The sequence below is a fragment of the Eschrichtius robustus genome, chromosome 16 (genome assembly GCF_028021215.1).
Source record: "Eschrichtius robustus isolate mEscRob2 chromosome 16, mEscRob2.pri, whole genome shotgun sequence".
NCBI classification, from domain to species: domain Eukaryota; kingdom Metazoa; phylum Chordata; class Mammalia; order Artiodactyla; family Eschrichtiidae; genus Eschrichtius; species Eschrichtius robustus.
In genome coordinates this window covers 46,969,364-46,994,746 of record NC_090839.1, presented here as the reverse complement: position 1 = coordinate 46,994,746, position 25,383 = coordinate 46,969,364, and positions in this window count along the sequence as shown.

Genomic DNA, 25,383 nt, shown 5'->3' with positions numbered 1-25,383 from the left:
TCCAAAGTTATGTCTTGTTTTCTAGGTCTAATGGAAACTTCTCACTCACTGAAGGGGAAAAAAAATGAGCATATTCCTATTTTAGGTGGAATATTTAAGATCGGAGACACCAGGCACAGCTTTGCTGCATACAAAAAGCGTAAAAGAGACGGAGGGACAGAAAAATGTTGTTTGTTTAATGTGCATGGAGGATGAAGGAAAAAATGATCTTCAGAGTCCTGTCGCTTGGCTGCAATTCATTTCCAAATAAAACTCTCCCCAGTACCATCCTGGCCCTGCCTCCTCTGCCTGCCAGCCCTCACTCATGCTTCCCCAGAACCACCAGCATCTTTCCCAAGGCAGCACTGAAGGAAAACTGCACCCTTGTATTTCTAGGTAATTTCCTAACTAAAAACACAGGACCCCTTAGAACTGAACTCTGGGTGAGGAGTCCAAGCTCAGAGATACATTCTGGAAAAATCAAGCTTGTCAAGATTTATGAATGTGTTAATTTTGATCATAACTCCATCCAAAGAATGAGATCAGGACATTTGAATCTGAAATTTATGTTTCCATGATGCCAACTATCTGGAAAGAAAAAAGGGATGCTTTCTCATTAATATTAGACAAGTTGAAAAATTGTCGGAGATTCCTTGAGATGTTGGTGAAGAAACAGTAGAGCAGACACGTGGTCCTACGTGGACATTTGGGCGAGACAGACTGCATCTGTACCAGTGCCCTAGACTCTGCTCTTTACCAAATGTTGTATCTGGCTTCCCTTTGAGTGCAAAAGATGAATTCTTTCAAAACTCTCACTGCTATCCAAGTGAGATGTGCAAATGCCTCAAAATCACCGCTTACTCAGCTGTTTCCACACAAGGTACCTGGAAGGCTGGCCAGAATTTTTTCCTCTTTATGCATCTATGCTCTCACTTTTATTGCCATTTCTGTGCATTATGCGAAGAGATAGAAAGAAGGGTGGAGATGTTGGACAAGGGGTGCCTCGGGACACCCTGGTGTTTCCACGGGCACCCAAACCCAGCTTGAAGCAAGGATGGAAGTTAACTCTGGGCTGACATATTCGTCATCAGAGCTCCCAACACCAGGAGCATTTTCATGCACAATTTTTCTCCTGAGATTTTGTTATTCTTCATTAGGACCAAGAGCACAGAGGGATGCCGCTGGAACGTCTTCTGTGGCTATAATCCACACCTTCTCTGCAGAAAGATCTGCGGCTGCCCTTGTAAAGGGACATGTTAAATTTAAGCAGCCTGGGAAAGCGGAAATATCAGGTTGGCAGTTAGAATAGAATTCTGGAAAGATTCACATAGCTGGTAATTAAAGCCCCGAGCACCGATGAGTCACCTAGAAAGAGAAACAGAAAGAGAGAAGGCGGCCCAGGACTGAATGGCAAGGGTCTCCAACATTTAGAGATCAAGAAGGTGATTTGTTCAGGTATGAAATACAACAATTTAAAAATCTCTGAAATGTCAGCTATTGCACCATGTCTCTAATGGGTCAGTGGAATAAGAACTGGAGAGAGACTCCAAGGAGTCCGGCATCAGATACGGAGCGAGTGGGGCGGGGAGGTGGGTGGAGTGGGGGGAAAATGTGAATGTGGAATGTCCACTGCCCCTCCATAGGTTCTGAGCTTGGTATAGTCTGCTGCCCAGGATAGAGTCTACGCAATTCATGCCTCGTCACCTCTGGAACACAAATTGAGAGCCTCAAGCCATGTTTCACTTCCAAAAGCAGCACTCATTTCTAATCATCTTTACAACCTCCACAGAAAAGACATTCTGAGGCTTTGGAGGTCAACAGGGAGATGTTCATATTCCAGAAATTCTAGCAGGTACCTCTTAGCCTGAGTCAGTACCTTACCAAGAGCGCAAACCACCGTTTCTTTATTACGGCGATTTCACATTCTGTGACTGTGTGTGTCTATTAAATGTCAGATGTCTCTGAGTCACAGTGGCTTTTTGGAACCATGTACAAAAAAAAAAAGTTTGCACGGATTGGCTGAAAAACTACTGCTAATATCCACAGTTTATGATGTCCCAAAGATATTTTTGCCTTCATTTATCACAATTTGAACCCCATCCCTCCTAAGAAATTAGCCCCTCTGTATGGCTGCAGGTAAGTCCGTGTTGGCCTGTTATGGTTACAATTTATGAGTCACACCAGTCCACAAGCCTGGGAAATTGTGCTGAGGCTGATTCCACCGTCACCGAACCTGGAGAGACTCTATGTCTTGTTCGCTGCAGCCATGAAAGACTCCCACATTGACACAAATGCTTGTCCACCTCATTCTGATGATTAACTTACAAAATAAGCCTCCCGTCATTCCAGGATGGTCTCTGTCTTAACTGGATGTGGAAGGGACAGCCAACTAGAGGAGGGATTGCTGGGTGACTTCGAGACATACCCCAACACGGATGACCTGCGTGTAAAAGATGAGACAGTTGCTTTTGGGTTTCCAAAGCCAGCTGCTGTGTTTTCTAAGTCCCACCTCAAGCAGGACATCTGGGGAACGTCTTCCTGGAGGAACCGTCTTTATCCTTGGTGCCTAAGCCTGTCTGCCTATCACAGTCACGTGGGAAAGCTCATTTAAAAATATGAAAAAAAAAAAAAATGGAGCCTCTGGAGTTTCCCATTCAGGGCATCTGGCTTAGAGCCCAGGAATCTGTATTTTTTAAACCAGTTTGGCTTGTGCATTGCTACAGAATCACATCAAATGCATGGGATTTTCTAGAACATAGGATCAAACCAGAGGAAGAATGTCTCTGATTGGAGAGCTCTGAAAATGATGCAGACGCCATCACCTGGTTAGAGTTGAATAATCAGCTGTGCTTATGACCCTCCTGTGAAGTCACTGGTCACACAGATTGGACCGGATTTGATCATTACTGTGCTTTATCTCAGTTGATAGGAGGACCGTAAGAAGGGCCTATTAGAGTTTTCTTCATTATTCCCCTCAAATAAATGCTGAGCGGTAGGTCACCTAAGAGACCCTGCAGGATATACCCAGTGTTTTTCACCAATGAGCCCTGCGAGGTTGCCCGCTTCTCAGCCCATCTCTTTGGACTCAACGACTGAGTCCATCCTCTCTCAGGTGATAACAGGAGACATCTCAAGGTTGCTTCAGCCAACCCTTCAGACGCTGATGAGGCTTGGAAGGATATGTCCTCCTCATCCTTCTTCTCATGTAGGATCCCATTGCCTTTGCTGGGTGGGTTTGAATCATCTGAGCAGAGAACATGGGATCTTTATCACAGGTGGTCCAGGACTGATGGGCTGACTGACGTCAACCTACAAGAAATGTATTCTCCCCAGAATGTTCTTGATGACCCCAAAACCATCAAGTGCATCTCCTCCAAGACAGACTCCCTGCATCTCCTGAGTGGTTGCTAAAAATACCCACTCCATTTTTGGACTCCTCTCCCAGCCTTTTGAATCAGGATTTCTGCTACTCTCTGGAATCTATGTTTTTAACCATTTGTCTGGATGAGTCAATTATGCAATAACGTTTTGGAACTTGGGCTCTAGTTACAGAGTCCCAGAGTGAAGGAAGCAGTCATCTGCCGCCTTCACCACGTCCAGCTCTGGAAAAACATGAAAAAAGCCTTGGGAAGAAGTGTCCCACTCCATTGTGTAACTGTTAGCGTAAAGGTGTTGTTGCCAAATCTGAAACCACCAGACTCTCCAGTTTGCTCATCTCAGTAAAAGACTCCTTGAAACCGAATCCAGCCTCTGTACCCCAATGCTGAATTAAATCTCAGAGACAGAGTTTTGGGTGAAATAGAAAAGAAAAGCTTTATTGCTTTGCCAGGCAGAGGGGGCCACAGGGGGCTAGTGCCCTCAAAACTGTGCGTCCCGACCTGGAGGGGGTAGTGAGGAGTTTTACAGCAATGGTTCAAAGAGGGTGTGATCAGTTTATAGACATTCTTCTGATTGGTTGGTGATGAGGTAAGTGGGAGTCAGCATCATCAACCTTCTCGTTCAAACAGGACTGGGTCTACGTGCTTGTGGGCAGCATACAGGTAACTTCTCCCACCTGGTGGGGGTTTCAGTATCTGCAAAAGAGCTCAAAGATATTGTTATGTGTATCCCTTGAGGGGGAACCGGGACCCTGCCCCAAGGCTGCACTATTGTTTCTTGGTTGCTCCTCCCTTGTCTCTGCATGCCTCTCCCTTCCCTGATTAGCATCTGTTTGAATCTGCCCCTTGGAACTCAGGAAAGGTCATGGAGGCTGAATGAAGACTATTTCCTGTAATCAAGAAAGGGGGGACACAGAAAGGCTTTTGTGCCCAGAAGCCCCACAGGGTCCCGCTCTGTCCGTATCATCCTTACAGTCATCCTTAACGCTCACTCATACCTACATTCAAAATTAAGCAGAAAATTCTGCCTGTTTTATCTGAATCCAGGCACTTCTTACCATCTCTGCTGCCACCCTCTCCTGCCTGGACCATCCCAAGCGTCTCTGATGGCCACTCGACAGCCAAAGTGCTCTTTTTAAAACGCAAGTTGGGACATGTGACACAGCTGCCCAAACTTTTCAATGACTCCCAGTCTCTCTAAAGGATGGTGTGTGATGTTCTTACTATGGACTCCAAGTTTCTCCATATTCTGGGCCACATCGGCCTCTCAGCCTCCCTCCTTCCCCTCTCCCAGCTCCCCATCCTTCCCACTGTCCCTGGGGTCCATCAAGCACAGGGCCCCTCGGAGCCTTTGCACATGCTGCCCCCCCACCGTCCCCCCCCCCCCCCCCCGAGGGCTCAGTCCCCAGATGTCCTCTGACTTACAGCATTCAGGTCTCTGCTCCAACGGCCTTGCCCCTCCTGATGCCCTGTCTCGTGGAGCATTCCTCTCTGAAGGCCTGTGTGTCCTTCACCAGCCTGAGTTCCACCAGCAGCCCGGACGGCATCCTCAGAAGCTTGTCCCCATCCTGAGCTCATTCCCACAACTCCTTTTCTCACATGACTCACACCTTCTGCTTCCTGCTCTGTGCTCCTGATGTTTTTAACCTGTGTTAGGAGTTCCTTCCTTGGCCAAGGGCATTCATAGTCCCTCTTCTGTCCCTGGTGCTGGCTCCCCACCCTTGGAGCCGTTCACCGAAGTGATTCCACCAGGAACACTGGGATCTGCCCTTTGCCAGGCAGGGATGCTCTGGCTGGACCAGGAGTCCTGGTGTTGGGGACAGGGCTTTTCCTAAGGTTGACTTCTGGCAATGCATATTGTGTGTTTAATGTGAATGGAGGATGAAGGAAAAAATGATCTTCAAATAATTGAGTCCTATCGCTTGGCTGAATTTTTTAAAAATTTTATTGGATTATAGTTGATTTACAATGTTCTGTTAGTTTCAGCAAAGTGATTCCAAGATTCAGTTATACATATACATGTATTCATTCTTTTTCAGATTCTTTTCTCATATAGGTTATCAAGAATATTGAGTAGAGTTCCCTGTGCTATGCACTAGGTCCTTATTGGTTATCTATGGGGAATGCATTTTAAATCCACTAATGTGAAGTGGACTTGGGGTGATGGCCTGGGACACACTTTCCCATCTCTAACTCAACTCAAGACTCTTTCCAGCCCAGATTTCTCTGCAGCCTTTTCCAATATGATTTGGGAGGTTTCAACAGAATGCTTTGTTCAGTTACGTAATTTGAAAAAAAATTAAGCAGGGGTGTGAAGTGGTCGCCTACATTTTCCATCTGCTCTGATTTGTCTGGAAGAAGAAAAGACCTGTTTCTTTTTCGCCTCTGTTCTTAGTGGTCAGCCCATGTTCAATATCCCCGACAGAAAATACACTCTGTTCTGCCTGTAGGAGCCCAGAACCATACCAAACGAGAAGCATGAACTTGGCCGTAGTGCCTGAGGTCCTGGTCTGTGGTCTTTCCCCACAGGGGGCACCTTCCCTCTGAGGCTCAGAGATGCCCCCATTAGCTCAGCAACAGGGACGGAAAGGCACATCCAATTAAAGAGAGAAATGAGAGGCCCTTGCTCCTGAAACTCAATGCCAAAGAATAACCATTGCCCAGAGTGGGATGGGAGCTCATGGCTGGCTCCCCGGGGCTGGGCCTGCTGAGGCCACGTGGCCGGGGCCCCACCTGCTCCCCGTCCCCCCTCAACATCCCAGTGGGTCTTCCCAGTGAGGGGGCAGCGAGAAGCTGGAGCCAGAAGCACGGAGGAGCAGATGATCTAGGCAGGACCTATACAACAAATATGTAAATATTTGGTAACAGTTTCGTGATTATTTTAACGTCTTATACTGATGACTTTTCATTCTTTTCCAGTCTTTTATTCAATGGCTACTTATTACACACTGACTATATGCTGAATCTATGGCAATGTCATACACATCTTCTCTCCTTCGGAGCTTACCAAACCAATTTTAAATGTCATTCTTTATCAGCATTTATTTTTTTTTCCAGTAATGGACATGACAGTCCTTACCATGTGGGCTTGTGGAGAGGATTAACGGGGGTGAGGGTGGAGGTGAAGAATTTAGTGCAAAGGAAGCACCCACCACATCACCGCTTTGTCTCTGCTTTTTCAGATTTTGCTATAGCGCAATGGATGGACCACCTGCAGATGCTCTGGGTTCAGATTTCACTGTTGTTCACAGAAGTCCTGTGAAGATGAGGTCTTCCGCTAATAGTCTATGCTGTGCACGTTTCAGAAATAACCACTGCAAACCGCTCTGCCTGGAACCTAAATTTATTCACCGCAGTCGGTTTAGCTATCGTCTATCTATTATCTATCTATCAAGTTATCGCGCGCACGCGCGTGTGTGTGTGTCAGTGGGTTTTAATGGTTATTTTCTTGGATTTTGTTACTATTATGCTTTACCTTTCCATTTTTCCTTAAAAAAACATTTTCGCCAAATTCTCAGTAATTGTGTGAATGAATTATTAAAAACATAAGGAGTAGGCACCTGCGCTGTACCTTCAATACGTTAGCACAGACACTCTGAGATCTCGTGCCGGTACAGCTCCATCACTCCTGGCTGTCCAGCCACGGCCCGGCTCCCCATCAGAGAGGCAACCCCTCTCCTGAGTCGGCGATTGTAGGAGCTTCTATTATTCATGTCCCATATGCCGAGGCTTGGCTAATGAGCATGTGTATTTGGAGTGACGTTTGTGGCTTGTAAAGCTGCTACACTTTGAAATGCATTCTCCTTTGGAGAAATTGAGGGAGTCAGGTGCGGGGGCTGGATAATGTATCGTGGAGACACTGCGTGGACAGAGCGTCCAGCATCCTGAGGGACTCTGCCCAAGGCTGGATCTTTCCCTGGTTCCATAGCCAGCGAGGAGTCCAGAGGGTTCCCTCTGCCCGAAGGGGCCACTATGTGAACAGAAGCCTGTTTGTGGGATCACATGGACTTCCAAGCAAGGCCGGGATTAGGGCACCTGGGTGGACGGGGGTGGGGCTTCACTGAGCTCGCAGGACAAGGGGCTGAGCTACTTCTGCGTTTCCCTGGTAATGACTGTTTCACTGAAGAGGTCTGCATGAGTGTCAGAATTTTATCTGCAGCTGGCTTTCCTTGTGGCCTAGGAACCAGGCTGTGGGAGAGAAGTCAAGGTTCGCCTCTAACTTTATGGGGAGCTGTTGTTTTCTACCAAAAAAGCCCTAAGAGTTTTGCCTGACCACATCACCTGAGGTCAGCTGGTGATGTTAATAAAGTGAAGTAATCATCACAAAAATAATCACTACTGATCCTCCTGTGCAGTGAGGGGGTTTCTCCAGGGTTTATGCCTGGCAGAGGAATGGAGGTCATCTGGAATAAAGCCCAACTTGGATAAAAAATGGCCAAACTGCCCTCTGAAGTGCTTCTACCACTTTACACTTCAACCATCAGAAGAGAAATTTCCCATCCCTCCATATCCTAAACAGCAAATCCTCAAAAGAGGTCAGGGAATGAACAGGAAACAAAAAGTAAGGAATGAAAAAGGAAGATGCAACTGGAGATGTGTTAAGGGGCTTCAGGTCGCCCCGAGAGGTGGGGCTTTACTCTGTGAGACCTGGAAAGCCCTCAAAATCCCTCCTATGCCCTTGGACTCACAGGGTAATAGTCTCCTTGCCTTTTTCTTGAACCTTAAATGAATTGCTTGAGCAACAAGAGACCTGAAAACTAGCCTCAAGTAAGTATTCATTCAGATCCGGGAACACCAAGAGCCAGTGCTGCGGGTTCCCTCCTGCCCTTGGTTTCTTGGAGGTAACTTGGTGGATAGTCTCTTGCCTCCAACATCTGTCAGTTGGAAACCTTATAACAAGTATTACATGTCCAGCACCTTCTGGGTCCATGGAGAAGCCACCAAATTTAGGCTCAAATGTGTTTAGAATGTTGAGTGATTTTTCCACAAAGTCCTGATGCTGAGGGGTTGGGATAATCGGATACAATTCAGAGAACATTTTCTAAGTCTCTCTTTTCCTCATTTCTTCCTTTTTATCCCAAAGGTCACTCACTGCTCAGGGTATCAGAGAACCATGAGTGACTGTCCTAGCCAGAACCAACGGCTGAAAGGCACGAATAGGCATTTCCCATGAAAGAAAGGAACAGACAAGTTCATGGATATCCACTGCTCGTGGTGACACATCTGGGTTTTGCCACAAGGGCCTTGTGCCAGAACGTGCCTGAACTTCCCAGCTTCATTTAGCTTTGCCTTGACCAGCGCTGCACAGAAAAGAATTTCCTTCTGTTCCTGAATCTTTTTTGGTCTTCCAATTCCAGTGATCACGTCTCTTGTCAGTTCCCATAACTGACTATGTTCCGGACTTTCTTCTGGCCCAGGAGTCTCTTTAAGGTAAAAACAGTTAATCCAAACATCGCCCAAAGCATTAAGGTCCGAGGGCTTTGCTGAGGCCACCGTGCCCTGTCCTATTTCGTGGTCAGTGAAACCCACTTTGTTGTGCTTCCTCGCTCTGTGGTAAAAGGGGCCGTGTCCAAACAGGATGGAGGAAATGCTGAAAGAACCTCTTAGACTAACCAGGGACATGCCTTTCATAACAAACCCACCTCTACAGCCTCCCTCCCCTCTGGTTCAGGGGCTGCTGCCTTCTTAGAACAGATTTGGATTGAATGTGCATTTCAGGGGGGGAAAGGGGAGACTTCATCTCAAGAAGCCCTCTCATTTTACAGATGAGGAAGCCGAGGTCCCGAGATGTCACATGACAGACCCATGCGGCCTGCAAGCAGGGGACCCGAGATCCATAAGGAACTTCACCATCAGCAACATCTATTAGATGCCTACTGTGTGCATCGCCAGGGCCTTGGGGTAGGACAGGAGTAAGCGTGGTCCCCACCTCCTGTGAGCTAATCTCCCCAGCCACACCCACGAAAACGCTGAGAACTCACAGCGCATTTGGCATTTTTTCCCCTGATAGAGGACCCTGCAATTAGTTAAAGGCATTTCAACGTGCAGGTTGTCACCAGCGGTCTCTCTTGTATTGGCTCCTGATGCCCTAAGTAAACTCTTTACCATCTAGAGGCTCCTGGTGTACTTCTCGCACGCTACTCCTTGTGCCTGCAGCAACCGTGAGTGAATGGTGCTGAGCTCCCGACTTGGGACCACCAGCTCCTCTTGACCATGGACCGTCTCAGGCTGGGCAGCTGTGGTCTCCTAAGGGTTAACCGGGGGCTCCAGGGTCGGCAGTGGTTTCTGAGAGTCACCGCTTGTAGGGCCAACGCCAGCATGACATCTGGTGTGCACCTGAACAAATCCCAGAAGTTTCCTTTTCAGTATTGTGTAAATTCTGTACCTTGACTCCTGGCTATGAAACCCACTGTGGTAGGAGCTCCAGCAGGCGGGGCAACGTTTCATTCACGCGAGGACCACGCCCCGGGAGCAGCGGGAAGCCCCCTCCACCCGCCTGCGCCCCGGAGCCCGCAGCGAGGCTCCTTTTGCCAATAATTCCATTTGGCTCACTCACTTTTTGAAGCCGAGTTTTCCGTCTGAAGGTGGGTCGTCTCTTTTTCCCTCCTTCTGTCCCTCTTCCAGACTCAGGTTCCCCCCAAAAGATACACAACCGCCCACCCTGCCCGCCCCTCCTTGTGCGTTCCCGTCAACCAAGTCTCATCACTCAGGGTGGCTTGAATTAAAAGCAGGCCTCCAGAGGGGGGCTTACAGCTCGCCCCCCTCTTTCTCCTTCGCGCCCACCTTGTACTTCTGTGCAGATGCTTTGAAGAGGTCTTGGTGGAGTCGATCGTCCATAATCCTGGCTTCCGGTTACTTCCCCTGAAAGGGAGTTAAAGCTGGAATTGTGGAATCTTGCAGCTGAGCAGGTTCGATGAGGCTGTTCGAACCCACAGCCTCACTGTGCAGATCTAACAAATGAGGCCCCAGCGGATCCCGTTGCCCCCCCAGGTCAGCGAGAGTCCTCGTGTCTCCGCCTCGCGGGTCCTCTCTCCTCGGCTTTCGTGGACCCCTCCCCATGGCCACAATCTCTGGTGAACTCAGCTCACCACACTTCACGAGGGCCGTCAGGGCACCGCCTCGGAGAAACTGTCTTCCTCCCTCCCACCCCTCGTCTCAAGCCTCTGCCCTGGGATGCGTCGTTACCCGTTGCCTTTCCTAGTTCTGCACAGCACTTCCATTCAGCGTCCCCCGGCGTAGGAAGCAGATGCTGTCTTAGTGTGTCCCCCACCCCCTGCCCCCGAGAAGGAAAACCCCAAGACAAGGATTCTAATGCCAACCCTTGACTTGGGAGGCGACCCCGGGAGCCACTGGTGGGAGGTGGAGACCGGAGGAAGGCCTGGGCAGGGTGAGGGGTGGGCCTGGCTCTGCTGGGGGCGGTGGGCTCAGGGTGAAGGGCAGGCCTCCGAGAGTGGCCCCGCCAAAGAGCAAGGAAGTGCCTGCGCTCACCGACCAACACTGGTCCCTCCTTTTGGGGCGTTGCTCCCGGAACGTGGACTCCCTGGCATCTCCAGCCCCCCTCAAACTCTGGGCAATGTCTCAGTCAGAGACACCTGGAACCATGTGCCGGGGTCCCCTGGCATGGACTGAGGGGCTGGCAGTGTCTTCTAAGGTGCTTACTTGTCTGTGTCCCCCGAGGAGCAGAGCTTGGATTGTATGTATCTCAACATCCCCAAAATACGCTGCGTAACAGGCATACTGCTTATTTATTTTTTATATCTTTCTTATTTATTTTTAAATTTTATTTATTTATTTATTTTTATTTATGGCTGTGTTGGGTCTTCGTTTCTGTGCGAGGGCTTTCTCTATTTGCGGCGAGCAGGGGCCACTCTTCATCGCGGTGCGCGGGCCTCTCACCATCGCGGCCTCTCTTGTTGCGGAGCACAGGCTCCAGACGCGCAGGCTCAGTAGTTGTGGCTCACGGGCCTAGTTGCTCCGCGGCATGTGGGATCTTCCCAGACCAGGGCTCGAACCCTTGTCCCCTGCATTGGCAGGCGGATTCTCAACCACTCGTCACCAGGGAAGCCCCATACTGCTTATTTTAATTGAAGTAAAACATGAATTACACCAATTAATAACACCCCCCACCCAACTCAGGGATGGATGGCAACTCCAAAGCTGGGATCTTGACTCAATCAATGTTTTTCCAAAGCATTTTCCAGAATTTTCAGCCAAATCATCCCTCTTGCAACATCAGAGGAATCTGGATGTATATTCCCTGGACTCTAAGGGGCACTTTAGTCCAAAGTGGCCTGTCACCAGCATGGCGTTTCTTTGTTTATTTCTTACATTTCTATGAATTGCATTCTGTTCGGTAGCCTGTCTACATTTCTTTTAGTATTTTTTAAACATTCAGTGACCAGTTAAAATGATTAACTATTGTTTGTACATTTTGTGGGTGTGTCGGAAGTGACTGTTCCAGGTGACTTTCTGTGGCTTTGCTGGGGGTCATATAGCCCCTCGCTCATGCCAGCCTCGGGGAGCTGGAGTCATTGCACTTCCTTCCGTGGTGTAGACAGGCTTTGCACCCAGGATGTTCGGGGTCTCCTGCCCTCAGCCCTGGGCTCCCTGTTGACAAGGGGCGTGTTCCCTGAGGTATTGGGCTAAGCCCCTGCTCCCGCTTCACTTTGTGTAGGGTTGACCTCATAAATATAGAATTATTGCCCAAGCAGTGGGACTCCAGGTAGTGTCAAAGTGGGGAGAGGGAGGAACAGGTGTGTAAGTAGCTGGATCTGAAATAGGTCTTCTCCGAGGGGCCAGCTCACGTCTGGTGTCCCGAAGCCCCACTCCTCCCTGCCCACTCACCGGGCGGGCACTCTTACACCAAAGCAGTTGTGAGGGATCGTCTCCTGTCCTTAGAGGTGAGGTGCCCGAAGTCGGTGTTGGTCCCCATCACGGCCTTTCCCAGATGCCCCTTTGCGCCTCGCAGAAGCCACATCACTCTTCGCCCCACGCGGTGCCAGGCCTTCAGGCTCCGTGTCCCCTTTCTCCCTCTGTGGGCTTGGTTTTTCCCGTAGCCCTGGTCACACGTCAGCCCCCATGCCCCAATACCTGGCCCACTAAACCCTAAGGGGCCCTGTGATAACAAGTATCCGGCATCCTTAAAAGGAATCGGGGTGATTCCAAATACAAGTGCTTCTTGTTCTTCTTGTATCCCCTGTGACCAAAAGCAGAACCAGGAGAAGAAACTCCAAATCCATCTTCATTTGCCATGAAACATCTGATACTCCATCTTTAGTCAGAATGTTTCATACCAGAAAATGCAAACGGTTAACAGATGGAGTTCACAGTTTAAATATTGTCAGTTATACATACACATACCTACCCACACACACGTGTACATATACATATACATGTTTATACACATACATATGCATATATATAATATTAATGTGTACATATACACACTCATACACACTGATATATTTCAAATTGCATGGTATTTGAGAAGAAGCATTGGGTGGACCTGCTTCTCTGTTTTACTTGCCTGCCTTTTCTCCTCTGCATAATCTCCAGAGCCCATTCCTCCCTCAGCTCTGATGTCACCGCCTCCGGGAAGTCTTCCTGGGAACCCCCTCAAGGTGGGGTTCATGGCCACCTCTTTGCTCTTTCAGTCTGTTTGGCACCTACATTCTGGTGTAGTAGAGACAGATGCTACCTCAGGCAGGGCTCCCCACAAAGAGATCGTGAGACAAGGATCCCAGTGCAAGTGGTTTACCTGAGAGGTGAGTGATCCCAGGCAAGTCGATGTAACCCTGCAACGCACCTGACCCCAGTTCCAGCCTCTGGTGCTTTGCTGCCACTGCCCGCTTTGCCAGCCCCTCTGCTCTGACCTGGAAGTTCCTCTGAGAGGTTAGGGTTAGGGGGTGGGATACTGCAGGCAGAAATCACCCTCCAAATGCACCTTTTCCTCCTGCACAGGCTGCAGATTGCTTGGCTCTGTGGATTTCTCTCTCCATATATGCCCATCTGTGCTTCATTTGCCAGAACTTTCTCACAGTTCTGCTTTGTCCAAAGCCCCCTCCTTGCTTCCCAGAGCCACAGTGGATTTTGTTGAGGGGACACTCACTGTGGGTCAGACAGGGAATCCACTGTGTTGGCGGGGGGGCGGGGGGAGGGAAGAAAGGTATTAAGAATGGTTGGTAGAAAAGAATGGGCTAAGTTAATGAAGAGACAAGAGCATACGGGCAAAGCAGGCGTCGGGAATGACAGTCCATCTGGGGGAGAAGCCAGCAGACTTGGGAGCTGTTTCTCTGTCCTACAATCCTTTGTATTAAGAGAGCCAAGTGCCCAGCATTTCAATGAGTAGAATGAAGGCTTTTTCACAGACAAAGCTTCACCGACTACTCCACAGGTTACTCGGATACTCTGTTCCTGAGTTATAACTGGAAAAAACGATATAGATAAAGTCACTGGGGACAGGACAAACCTTGCTCTTGCCTTGGGGGAAAGTCTAGGGATTTGTGCCAGAAGGACCATCAGAACGCAGGTGAGATCCTGAAGATCGATCGTTTGGATTTTGTGTAAAAAGGGAAAGAGGCCTACGGGCTGGAGAGCTTCTGGGCACAGCGTGTGTCTGATTTCTCTCCGTGGCTGGTGGCGGCTGTAATCAGGTAGGTGTGTACCTCCGACCTCTCATCGGTCCTGACCCACCTTTGCTGAGCACCCGCCTCAGGCCAAAATCAAGGCCGAGGGCATCAGGCCAGGTGACAGGTTACAATGGCGTCATCACCTGAGAACCCGGTCCAGCTGGGTCAGCGCATCGTTTCTCTGCTTGAACCCTCTGGGATTGGGGTTTCTATCCCTTGCTGGTGGAAGGCTGTAGCTAATATTTTCTCAATTCAGATCAAAGTTCTTGAAGGAGAGTCTTCTGAGTTCTCAGCAAGTCAAAAGATTTCAGAAGAATGTGAGAAAAGCCTAGAATTTGATGTAAAGTATCAAGAAGCCCCAGTTTTCTTCAAGGTAGAAGGTCTAGATCATAGGGTCAGTTAAAGATTGAATAAGACAATCGACAAACATGTATGTTTATATACACATACATGTGCATGCATTCGTCACACACGTATGTGTATCTGTGTGTGTATAAATACCTGCACACAAATGGGAGTAACCCCTCAGCCCAAGTGGTCTGCTCTCCACATGAGGTCAACTCCAGAGAACCTCAGCCGAGTCACCACCGAGTGACCCAAGAGGAATCCCAATGGCTGTTTATTCTACCATCTCGCCAGTGAAGGGGATCAAAGTCATTACCCATGGCCACACGTCTCAAAATCTTCAGGAATTCCCTCCCAGTAGTCTGGCCCCTCGCCCAGCACACCTCAAACCTACCCTTTGGTCTGTGACTTCTCCCCGTCTTTCTTCCTCTTCCTTTTCTGCTCTCTGGTCCGGAGGTTGACGTAGGAGATGGTCCTTGTTTGTCTGTTGAATATCAGCCTTACTGGGCCATCTCAACAAGAACAGAAACTTACCAGGTCCTTTTACCACAGAAATGTCAGAGACTGTGATTACTGTTGCTAGAATAGTAGGAAGGGGACTGTGTAATTACTAAGAATGTCATCAAGAGCAGGGCCTTTTCGGAGGATACAGTGCAGCCTTTAGAGGCCGGTCAGTTCTTGGGGGGGAGGGGTGGTGGGAGCCCCCAGAAGGAAGAAATGGACCACGGCCATCAGCACGGTGGCTGCAGGATGGGTGTGGACGCCTGGATCATTACATTCCTAGTTGTTCCTTGGTGTATATTTGGGCTCTGCTCTCTCTACATAATCGGTAATATTTGTCCTTTGAAAGTTCTTTGATGCTGATCACAGAGGGCCCGGCGTGGGACAGTGGGACAGAAAACCATGAAGACTCAGCTGGAAGAAGGGCATCCACCCTCAGTCCAGGAATGAAGACCTCGCCTGCTCCTAGGTGGCAGATGGCACTGGGGACCGTCCGTGGGAATCCAGGCATGACAGAAGAGGCCACAGTGCTGAGGAACAGCCTGGGGGAGATGGACCCAAGAAAGCCAGGACCGAACCTTCCGCCTGCTGCCCTGACTCAGCAGGCACAGCGCCCTGAAAGGAAGCCATCGGCCAGAGAACTCTGGGGTGACATTATGAGGAGCTCTAATGAGAGCCACACATTCCTGACGCCCGTACCTGCACACAGACGTGGTCAGAAATGGGATCTGTGAACCACCAGTTAAAGTGAGTTCCTCATCTCTTAGCCATTGGGCTGCAAGGGTAACAAAATAGTTGTTTATTCTTGGTGAGTGTACCATTCCCACAGATTTTTAGCAAAGTTAGTTTACCTGACTTCGTGGGTATCTGAGGACAGAAGGCTGCTAGCAGCACGGTGGTTGGTGCTGGCTGCAGAGCACCTACTGGTGTGGACCTTGTCTCCACTCCCACGTCCGTGTTTTAAAGATGCCCAGCCAGTAACGAAGGGATGACGCCAATTAGCTTTGCTTTCTTTCTATGGTTCTAAAAATAACAACTCTCTCCTTTTATGTTTTATTCAAAACTGGCCCATGAGTTCACAAGGATGCATCTCCTTTTAATGTGTGTTCATTCAGATCCCCAGCAGCAACAGCAGAAAAGATAAGTATTTTGACATGTGTGCTTTTAAAATTCTTAAGATCTGAGAAGCCAAAGGCAAAATATGCTCAGAAATGAACGAAAACACGTGAAGCCAAAATGTGCATTCTGGCCCCTGAGTCTGATCCCGCTTCCCAAGTGCCCTGTCCGTCCTCCTCACCAAAGTGTCCCTCAGGTCACGTCTTCCAAGGGTCACCGTCTGGTCACTCTAACCCCAAACATTCCCTCCTTGTCGGATCACCTGTTAATTATCCTGCACATCTGGTATCTAATAGTATCGCGTCGAGGAGACATACAGGCTGGGATAGCTTCACAAGACTTGTCCAGAACCTGCCCAGCACATCCTATGATTCTGAGCCCCCATTTCTTCCCCTTGCCTGACCTGATGTTACAGGGCTGTGTGTATGATTATGTGAAACGCTGTCTTGGAAGCCGACCCAGTAGACTCTCAATGCCTATTTTTCCTCCCCGCGTTCTTGCCTTTTTCGTGTGACCCATTATCTTTTCTGCAGGTGTGTGTGTCGTGGTTTCCAACCTTATTGCAAGCTACTCAGGTGTAGAGGGTCCAAGCACAAGGTGATCCCAGGACAGCCCAGGGCGGGGGCGGGGAGGTGAGGTTGAGAATGAGGTTATCAAGCAAGTTACTACTGTGGGTCATTGCAGCTTAATGCTACGAAAGTCTGGAAAAAGATATAAAACATGCATATCAAAGTTGCCCAGCCTGAGGGGCTGGGGGCTGGGGTATCAGGGCTCCACCCCCATCAGTCATTGGTTACATGCTGTCCCAGGCCACCGCTCTGCTCTCAGTCACCTTTCTGGGTTCCAGGGGAAGACCCAGTGAAGAGATGCAGCCATTGGCTGCTTGAAATGCTGCCCTAAGGTGGTCCAGCCTGAAGGAAATGGCTGGGCCTTGACAGAATCTAACATAGGTGACTTTGGCTGAGAAAAATGTTTATAATAATGACTGACTCCAAAACAAAATGTTTGAGTGTAAATATTGACCATTTTTCAATGCAGTGCATGGAGTTAGTTGTGGCCTGCTGTTACTGACAAGATGGGGAACAGCCTGAATCCTGCATCAAAGATCTTATTTAGATCTAACTAGAGGACAGGACATCTCTGCAAGTCCAGTTAGCTTGACTCATACAGCTTAGAAGTATAAAAGTGCACTCATACGTGTGTTTCTATGTGTATGTCCCATAACAAGCCGATTGCAAAATCTCCATGCAGAAGTTTAGCCAAGAAACCAGTAAGATTTCCCAAAATTACTACAAGGAAATGGATAAGTGCAGGCTGAGAAGGATGACAAAGGGTGACGTGGTGAGTCCTGACCCACTCGAAGTGGGATCGTTGGAGGAAGTAGCACTGGCCTGAGTGCCGAGGGCCGCGTGGCTGTTAAATAGATGGAGGGTGGAGGTGGGGAGAGGGCCATGGATGTCTTAGGAGGAAAGGTCATGGGGTGAGAGACCCACGGCAGGAGGGACGTGGAAGGAAGCCAAGGTGAGAGCCATGACTCCAGGAGTTTTGACTCAGAGTCCCAAAGGGACGTGCATTCACAGTGTGACCTTGACCAAGTGATTTAGCTTATCCGCAGCTCACCTTTTGCATCTGAACAATGAAAAAACAATGCCTCCTTTACATCAGCACTGCCCGATAGAAACTTCTGGGATGATGGAAATGTCCTATAGTTGTGCTATCCAGGATAGCAATCACTGGCCATCTGTGGCCATTGAGCACATCATACCTGTCTACCGAGACGGAGAAATTAAATTTTACATTTCATTTAATTTCCATCAGTTCAAATTTAAATGGCCACAGGTGACCCATGGCTGCCATATTGGACAGTGCTGCTTTAGAACATGGTTTTAGGGATTAAACAAAGCAACAGCGCTCTGTCCATGCTGCCCCTTGGTGAGATCCTGACCTTATCAGCCAGGTCTCTGTCCCCGATGCTAATTTGAAATTGCCTCTTGAACAGAAGTGTGTTTGATTTCAATGTGTCTGCTACCAGCCATCCCCACTAGCAGCAACTACTTTCCAGGCTGGCATTCTTCCAGCCCGTGATTGACTTGGCCGGTCGAAGACAAAATTCAAATGGCAGCCACTAAACGGTATGAAATATCTTAATTTTAACCTAAACTGGGGGCAAGAACAGTCTCCAAGTCTACAGAAGCAGGGGCTCAGCAGATGGCCCAAAAGACAAGAAGAAAAGCCTGTTTAAAGGAAAACAATCAGTGGCTGAAAGCTATTAAGTTCACTCTTCTAGTTCAAAGGGATTTGAAATGGCAATTTGTCAGGCAACTGTTGTCACTTTAGATGCCCCTAGTTGTTTTCTTTGAAGCCCTTGATTGACTGCAGGAGGCTGTGCCAGATTCTTCTGAGGACAGGATTTCCACAATTGAACACATTTATGTCACAGTAATTATGACTCTTCCTAAACTTAATCCACAAAGGCAAAAGAGTGCAAGTTTGTGAAAGTATGCGTGTGCTCTGCAAGGTCCAGGCAATAGTCTGGGTGACTGTGGACGAGGCCAGACAACCAGCTGGATGGTTTTGGTCACTTAATTGTGTGGACCACAGGCTGGAGAAAGTTGTCTGTCGGCGAGCCAACAATGAAACAGACTTCGACTTGAGAAGGATCATTTCTATGAATGAACAACCAACTGAGAATAATCAACCAAACTAACTAACACTGTATTATCTCTCTGGCCAGCAGAGGTGGGATCTAGAAGGACCTCTTTTGCCAGTTGTGTGCTAAGGCAAGTGTGCCTCAGGGGAGCAATGGAAGGCTTCCTCAGGGATGGGAGCAAAGGAAAATCAGCAAGTGTGAAAGAGCTGTAGCAGCTGCTGTGCTCCTGACTCAGACTTGCTTCTAGAAATGCACAGAACGGAGAGAGGATGCGAGAAGCCCTCGGAAGCTTTTTGACATTAGGAAGAATTATTTTCAAGTTAATTTGCTACTTGCGAGGCTGTCAATAACCTCACCAGCAATGGAAGTGTGCCCATGGGTGTTTGCAGATGGGGCGTGCAGGGTGAAATCTGCCAGGGCGGGGGTCCAGCTGAAGTGTCCACAAGGAAGGTCAAACCAGAAGGATTGGGGTTGAAAGGGAAACAACTGTCTTCACAGACCAGCCCCCTTTCCAAACTCTTACACACCCCATGCATGACCCAAGCAACAGCAGTGTCCCAGGTAGAAGCGTGGAGAGTCATACAGATGGTAAAGATGGGAGCTGAGGAACCCTGAGGAGAGAACCAGCGAGGCGGACCCTTGCCCAGCAGCTGTGTGCCAGATGTCCCCGCGATGTAGCCTTGGGGACACATCCATGGCATGTAACTCCAGCAGGAAAATAAAAAGTGATATCTGCATACGACACATGGGGTCAGGGCCAGGAGTGAGGTCAGGAAAGCAACTCAACAAAGGCGGGAAGAACAGAAGGAAAGAAGGCGAAGCCGGGAAAGACCAGGAAAGCTGGGATGGTAGCTTTCCACAGTCGTATAACCCAAGTACAATACAAGAAGCCAGGCGACATGTGTGGAGCGAGACCTCATGTCCACACCTGGTAGGAGGCTCCAAGGTCAAAGCCCCCCAGGGCATTTTGCACTCAGTCCCTGAAGTGAGTGTGCTGGTCGCACAAAGAGCCTGGTATGAAGGCAATATCTTTAATCATTGGAACTTTCAGAATGAATTCATTTATTCATTCACTCATTCATTCATTCATTCACTCACACCCTCAACTACGTATTAATTTTAGGGCCCCATGTGTTAACCAGTAACCTTTGGCTGCAGCCTTTCAATCAGTTACAAAATCAAATGGTGTCTAGGTTTTGTGCATTTAGATACATTCTAGATGGATGGGACAGAAAATAAAAAGTAAATAAATACTACAATATATGATGGAGATAAGAACCATTAAGTAATAGATCAAGATAACATCGCAGAGGAGGACTGAGAAAATTAGGGGAAAAATTTTAAATTAGAAGATCTGGACAGACCTCCTTGATGAGGAGCTTATCTTGGGAAGAGCACAAGGAAAAGCGTTTCAGGAGAGGGAACAGAAAATGTAAAGCCTGGAAGGAGGGAAAAACACTGGGTGCTTACCTTCTGTTCAGCACGGATTTCCAGACTGAATAATGATTTTTACCGGGATTTTCTTGTTTAAGGCATTTGTGATCACAAGGGTTGCAGATCACACTCAATGTGTCTCAAGCTTTCATATACGTACACGTTCATACATGTATATAAGTGTATGTGCATGTGCATGTACACAGGTCTCTCCTACGACATGACCTGCTTGGCCTGTTTGACCTGTTGTACAATTGTGGATCGTCCCTGTGATGGAGAACAGGAGGGCGTATGTGGCCTGGGAACCAGGTGGCCTGCATGGAATCTCAGCTCTGCTCAGCGCCAGCTGTATGGTCTCAGGTAAACAGCTCATTTCCTCTGTGCCTTGATTTCTCCTACGTAAAATGGGGATAAAAATAGTGCATCTCTCCTAGGGCTGTCATGATAATTAAATGAGTGAGTATATGCAAAATACTCAGAGCAGTGCCTAGCGCAGTAAGCGAGCTGCAAGATTTAACTATTTTTATGATGTGCTCATCAGGTCACCAGGACACTTACTGCTATGTATCTAAGCAGAGGGGGATTAAATAGACTTTAAGGATAGTTTATGTTTACCCTGCTTGACTCCCCTCAACCTCATCCCCTAAACGGTCTTCCAGATTTTAACACTTGGGCAACAGAGTTTACTGCATCCTGGGGAAACCTTTATGTTTCTTGGAAAAAGCTTTTGTATGTTGCATGGAAACCTGTGTCTGCAGTTTTCTCTTCCTTGCTCAGGTTCTGTCCCTGGCAGCCACACCAAACCAACCTGGTCTGCTTCCACAGAGGAGCGTTTCAAGGACAAGATGACTGGCGAGGTCCTCAGTCTTCCGTCCTCCAGGTGTCACACCCTCAGCCTTCCTCAGTACTCCCCAAGACACAGCTTCAGCATCTTCCATTTCATGATTGGCTCAGATTACACATGGTGCCGGGGCTGAGCTCATTCTGCTGGTGATCTGACCAGGGCAGCATGGAGCAGACCTATGACCTTCTTTGTTCAAGACCCAATAGTCACTGTAAGATCACCAAATAGTGAAGTCAAATGTGTGGCTTCTGCGTCTCCTGATTCGTCTTAAAGATCTTATGGCAACAGCACCATCAAGAGGTCTTCACAGATGTCATTTGGGGGTCATTGCGTCACCATTTTTACTTAGCGTCATTGACATTTGCATCCCAGATGTAAAAAGGTCATTTGTCCCTGCCAGTTGTTTGAAGCAGTTCATCAGTTTTGAACCCTAATTTTGTTAGACAATGTCATGGATAACCTAGTGCATCATTAGATAACCCGAGAGACACACCGTGGGAATTTTCATCGAAGTTACTCATGAGGCATGTAACTCGATGGGGCTGTGTCACATGGCTGGGGTCCTCCCTCTGGGCCAGTGCTGTTCCATCATGGGAATATTGGGGGTACAGCCTTGCAACTAGTTACTGACCCTAAAAATCATCAGAAGAGTCTCTCTACATTTCCCCTTATTTTCCAAAATGCATCATGAAACACCCTGTCAAGAGCTGAGAGTAGTCTAGCAGGCCACAGGGGCCTCTTGGCCATTTGCTAGGTGACAGCACCACCTTCTTCGGTGGACCAAGGGGATTGTTGAACGATCACTGTCAGAGCAGAGTCCAGAAGGACCAGGCCCTTCTGCTGTCTGGAAACTTATGAGGAAACTTACATAAGCAGCACGTAATGTCCGTGCTCCGCGCCGTGGAGCCGGAGTTCTCCAACTCAGGGCGTAGAATCCCCCGGGGGCTTGTGTGTTAACACAGATTGCAAAGGTCCCAGCCCCAGAGTTTCTGACTCAGCAGGCCTGGGGCAGGGCCCTGGGATTTGTATTTCTCACACATTCCCAGGTGGTACTGATGCTACCTGTCTGGAAAGCCACCCATGGAGAACATCTGACTTAGATGAACTTCTCTTTCCGCCGCTCTTAAGATGGAAGGAGTAAGGATAGGGCATGAAGTTGATCTTCAGATCTGCCCACACCTTTGAGACTGTTCAAACAGGAAAATTCTGTAGCAGAGGACTGAGTATTTATGAATGGGATCTTTAGCTTTTATTGAAAAGGCCTTTGACTATTGTCTATTTCTTATCAGAATTGTGATTCCCCCCCCCCCACTGCCTCATAAATACAGCCTCTTGATTAAATTAGGTTTTGGCAAGAAGAGAAGGGTCTTCTCTGATCTTTGGCCAAATGTTTCACTAAAACATAATGCCCACCATATAGTTTAATCCAGTATTCCTTAAAAAAAAAATGAAAGAAGGTTTAGTGTGAAATTGTTATTTCTCAGTGAACTCATGCTAGCTTCTTGTGATCACATTCTTTTTGCAAGGGAAGCAGAATGAGTAATCTATTCCAGAATCCTGCCTGCCACAGACATTTTAGGTGTCTGCTCCCCTCACCGAGGTTCACTCTGAAGCAAAATCAAATTCAAAGAATTCCCTTTTCTCCAAGCCGTTCATCCTCTTTACACCATCATTTGTGAGGAATGGGTTGTGTCTTTGGTCATCCTTTTGCTTCTCTCCTGTCCTCAGGAGCCCTTATTTGTCCAGCAGGCATCGCGGTCCTCTGCCCATTCAGGACTGCAGACCCACCCACCCTGCAAGAACCCTCTTTCTGCTCCCAGCCAATGTCCCAGGGGCAGGAAGTATCCCGTTGCTGGAAGGAATCTCCATGGATCCTGGTCCATTCCTCCACATTCTCAAGAATTTCACTCTTGAGGGCAAATGACTGCAAAGGGCCAGGTGGTCTTTAACTGGCCGGACAGTCTCCCGACTGTGGCCCATCTGACAGCGGCAGTCTTGGTGTAACACATAGCTGCCCCTTGATTGGTTGCATCGGACAAAATCGGACAACGTAAAAAATGCTCTATGAGGAAGGACGCTGCTTCCCCATAGTCCTTCACTTTGTTCCCATGGGCTCCTCACTCAAGACCTCACTTGGCCTCAATACACGGGGATCTGCCCCTTCTCCTGGGACATCCTTACCCCAGAAACCTGCAGGCTGGCTCCCTCACTTCATTTGGATCTTTACCCAAATGTCCTCTACTTCCCTAAATATTCCACCTAAAATTACAACTCCCCCCGCCCCCTCCAATCCCCCTTTCTGCTTTATTTCTCTCCTTAGCAAGTGTCACCATTAAAAATGTTATCTATTCTACCGGTTTTACCTTGTTTACTGTCTGTCTTCTCACAAGTGCAGAGAGTTTTGTCTGTTTGCTCCGCTGTTGTATCCTGAACACGTAGAAGAGTGCCTAGGGCATAGAGGGTCCTCCTCAGTGAATATCGAATGAATGAATGAGTGAATGAATGAAGTAGAGGAGGGAAGCTGTGAAAGGGAACGTGGGAATGGAGAGCCACATGCTATTTTACCTGCAGGCATGTCCTCGGGTACATCCATTTTGTGCCAGCAGGTCACATGAAGTCAGGGATTTGAAATTGGTTTATCTGAAAACTTCCATGCCCATGTACTTCCCCAAAAGACACCGGGGACCGCCTGCGGCACCACTACCACATTTTGAGGGCATCTGGTCTCTTAGCCTCAAAGGGCTATCTAGTTATTACATTTCCTGAGTCTCCAGATGCTAAGGTGGGACATAGAGCTGGAACCTCAGACAGGCTGGTGCTCTGATTTCCCCCTCCCTTCCCAGGCCATGTAAACTAGAACCAGACTTCTTCTATCTAATACAAAGGGACTCCTAAACATCCTGGATGGGGTTGGAGAACCTTCACACAGCAAACTTGGTCAGTTCCTACCATGTCAGACTCTCAGTAAGAATGTGACCCTAGGAGCCGTGCTAGTTATCAAGTAACTAGTATGTGACAAGCTCTTGTTTACAGAGACCAGCCCATTTAATCCTCACAGTAAATTGGTTGGGTTGTGTAACCTCCACTTTAAAGATGAAGGAATGGAGGCTTGGAGAGGTTGCTTAGCTTTCCCAATTATGTGCAGTTAGCAAGTTGGGTGGAAGGATGGAACTCAGGTGAGTCTGACCCCAGAGCCCTCTGTCCTCTGTGTAGGCCCTGGGTCCAAGTCCAGCTCCCCAGGGAACTTTGGAAGATGCTCTGGAAATGACAGTTCTGCTGTGATTCCAGAATTTCTCACAGGCACTGGTTTCAGAAAGATGGGCCAGGCCCACGTGCTCTAAGCCTAGAAACCCATCCTTTGGGAGCCCATCTCTGGGCCTATGGTGGAAAACACTGGGGTCCAAGGAGACCTCTCCCTCCCCTCCCCACCCCCGTCTTCTTTTCCATCGAGATGCAGGGCTTACATCTTTAACACCGAGCGTGGCCAAGGGGCCCAAAGGCACATCTGTGTTTCTACACAGTTTCCCTTCATGTGCACAAATAAAATAAGGGATCACCAAGTAGACACCTGTATATACAGTCACCCTCTCGGCCAGACAGATATTTATTTGCTGTTGTATAAATGAGGGAAATTTGCACTCAGCCCTGAACATTTGGCCACCCCGGGCCATCCTTCCTTCTCCCCAGTGACTTCTTCCCTGAGAATGGCCACAGTCCGTGACACTTCATTCTGCTCTACTTAAAGACCAGGCGCCGTCCCGGGAAGATCTGTTTTGCACCTGTACTCAGGCCTCGTAAGGTGCTCAGGCTGTCAGGGAAATCCCATGCACCAAGGCGAAATCAAGTCTTCCGTGACAGGGAGGAAGTGCTTTAAAAGGCAGGTGTTCTGGTCCTGTCACACGTTGTTTTATGGGATGGTCCCTTGAAACAGACCCTGTGCAATGGGGCTTGCTTTAAAGGGGTCCGCCCATCTCCCCAGGCTGAGCGGAAAAGATGTGAAAACAAGGCAGGGATGTAAACCAGGAATGTCAAGTTCTACTCCCCCCCCTCCACGGGATGAAACACCAGCGGGGAAATGTCAGGGTTCTCCCTCAGCAAACTGTGAATGTGTGATGCATTGGCTGTGGTGACAGATGCTAGGAGAGTATCTCAAGGGCGTTCTTACAGCAACAGGGTGACGGCAAACAGCGATTCAGAATTGCGAGGAAGATAATTATTTTTCTTGACTAGTTGTATTTTAAAATTAAAATATTTTAATCAATTCCTATTTAATTGCAAAATTTCTAGAATGGGTGCAAGTGATAGTATTTTTAAAAATATCTTTTTAAAACAACTTCCTGTATTAGGAAACAGCGTTCACATGCCATGTCATCAGTAGCCCCGGGAATGACTGAGGGGCTGGGCTGGCACGGACGCACGGGTGGATGTACTCTTGAGCACTCAGAGCAAAATAAGAGAAAAACATCAAGAGACCACATTGCATCAGAATTTGGATCTAAGTCCCAGCCC